This window comes from Schistocerca piceifrons, unplaced genomic scaffold (genome assembly GCF_021461385.2).
Source record: "Schistocerca piceifrons isolate TAMUIC-IGC-003096 unplaced genomic scaffold, iqSchPice1.1 HiC_scaffold_1183, whole genome shotgun sequence".
Classification (NCBI taxonomy): Eukaryota; Metazoa; Arthropoda; class Insecta; order Orthoptera; family Acrididae; genus Schistocerca; species Schistocerca piceifrons.
The window spans coordinates 2,501-5,000 of record NW_025726997.1 but is presented as its reverse complement, the minus strand read 5'-3'; the positions used below and the strand labels follow the sequence as shown (position 1 = coordinate 5,000).

The 2,500-nt window shown below is 57.9% G+C and overlaps 1 non-coding gene across 1 annotated transcript in view; it reads left to right on the top strand.

Annotated features, from left to right (window-relative positions):
- Positions 1–1,945: 1,945 nt before the first annotated feature.
- The window catches only part of LOC124728962, a 1,909-nt gene continuing 1,354 nt past the window's right edge, over positions 1,946–2,500 (top strand). Inside the window, exon 1 of the ribosomal RNA XR_007007509.1 lies at positions 1,946–2,500. This exon is cut by the window's right edge and continues 1,354 nt beyond it. This is a non-coding gene — a ribosomal RNA (small subunit ribosomal RNA).

The following is a 2,500-nucleotide window of genomic DNA, read 5'->3' as shown; positions in this document are numbered from 1 at the left end:
TAACCTAACCCACGTTGTGCCTTAACCTAACCCACGTTGTGCCTTAACCTAACCCACGTTGTGCCTTAACCTAACCCACGTTGTCCCCTAAAGTAACCCACGTTGTCCCCTAACGTAACCCACGTTGTCCCCTAACGTAACCCATGTTGTCGCCTAAACCTGCTCTGTAATTGTTATACGACTCGTTCAATTAGTGTAGTGTTGCCCACCCGCAACCCTCGCAATATAGTTCGCTACTCGCACTGCCCGCTCCCCTGTGTATCGCTTCATGTTAAACACCTTGCAAGTCTTGCTGACTTTCCACATGCTCCTGCTGTACACTGTAATGTGGATGGCAGCAGGACGTACATGCCGCCCCTCCCCACGTCCCCACCTTGCCCCCCTGCCTTCGCAAGCTGGTTGGTGAGAAGTTTGCATGTTCAATGCCCTTCGCATGCGACGTACTCAGGCTACGTTGTGGTGCGGCCTGTGTCAACCGTCCGCTAATGTCGTACGCGTAAACCACAATCTGTACTGCACATTCGTCCTTATGTACCGAATGATACATCGTGGCACATGTGTGACCGTACAACGACTGCGCCCAAAAACGGCGGACCATACAGTGCAAATATTGTGCACGCAGCTACGTGTCGTCTCCCTATGAGAGCTGGATTGCAGTGTGGTACGCCATAGAGACGTGTGGGAGGAACGGACGCCGTGGATGGCGATCAGCATGAGCTGTCTGTTGATGTATTCGGACCTAGTCGTCTCTCCTCACACACCGTGATGGCATGGTGCACCGCGTTCCATATCTGCGACATGCTACAGAGGCCGGTTGACAGTCGTTCGAGCAATGGACATCGCATACGTACGGGGGCCACCTTCCACGTATTGTCTAGGCGTGCACATTTTGTTGCGTGTATGTGGGCAGACGTAGTGTGGCGTGACACCTGACACAGGCATGCAATAATCGTTGAAGTTGCAAATGGCGATGGACGCCTGCGTTTTCTGGTGAAGTTACGCAAATGAACAAATGGTAACCTGTTGTGGTGCGGTTGTTCTCGCTAGGGGTGAATCGGTGATGGCGACGATAGGTTGAGGTACGAACCGGTTGTTCCAGCGATACCCACCATGCCGACGAAACTGAACGGCATCTGGGTGTGAAGCGATACGCGGCGGTGGCTGGGTGGGACCGTCCCCGGCCGGTGAGGGGGCGCCTCCCGGCGTGCTGGCCGCGCGGTGCGTGGGCGCACGCGCTACAGCCGGCTGGTGGGGGCGGCCAGTGGCAGGCGCGCCGGCCGACGGACGCGGCAGGCGTCGCAGCTGCGCGCCGGCGCACCCTGCGCGCGGCGCCGTGCGGCCAAAGTAGGTCCTCGCGGGCCCGGTGCGAAGCGCGGTGGACATCTTCAGTGTGCTGGTCCGATTGAGGACTGTGTGCGTTGAGGATGCGCCGCCGCCCGGCGCTCGGCGCCGCGACGCCGTCTGCTGCTCGGTCGCCCCAGCGGTTCTCGCTGGTGGTTTGTATCGCAGCTGTGCGGATGTGTTGGCGCGTGCGCTGTGCTGGGAGAGTTCGCTTCGGCACCCAAGTGGGGCTTTTGTCCTTCTGTGGCGCTGGCGTTGGAGCTGCCGGTCACCGTAGGTGGCGCGTGTTGTCTCCCGCCGGCAATGCCACGACAGCACGCTCCCGGGCCTCTGTCGGCAGCGGCAAGCTCAGTTGGGAGCACGGGTGGTCGCACCGAAAGCGTCTACTCGCCTAACTCCGGGCGATTGCGCCTCTCTCGAACCCGACCAAGTACTTGGGACGGCGCTGCGCGCCGCCGGGACCTGAGAGGGTTTCGAGGTGTATTGTGCAGGGGAGCTCAGCCTCCTCCTGTTTGCAGAATGATTGAGCGGACGCTTGCGTGTTCGCGCGGGCCCCCGGGACACACTCCCGGGCGGCCGGCTGCTCAGCTCTAGTTGACGCAGCTCCCTGGTTGATCCTGCCAGTAGTCATATGCTTGTCTCAAAGATTAAGCCATGCATGTCTCAGTACAAGCCGCATTAAGGTGAAACCGCGAATGGCTCATTAAATCAGTTATGGTTCCTTAGATCGTACCCACGTTACTTGGATAACTGTGGTAATTCTAGAGCTAATACATGCAAACAGAGTCCCGACCAGAGATGGAAGGGACGCTTTTATTAGATCAAAACCAATCGGTCGGCTCGTCCGGTCCGTTTGCCTTGGTGACTCTGAATAACTTTGGGCTGATCGCACGGTCCTCGTACCGGCGACGCATCTTTCAAATGTCTGCCTTATCAACTGTCGATGGTAGGTTCTGCGCCTACCATGGTTGTAACGGGTAACGGGGAATCAGGGTTCGATTCCGGAGAGGGAGCCTGAGAAACGGCTACCACATCCAAGGAAGGCAGCAGGCGCGCAAATTACCCACTCCCGGCACGGGGAGGTAGTGACGAAAAATAACGATACGGGACTCATCCGAGGCCCCGTAATCGGAATGAGTACACTTTAAATCCTTTAACG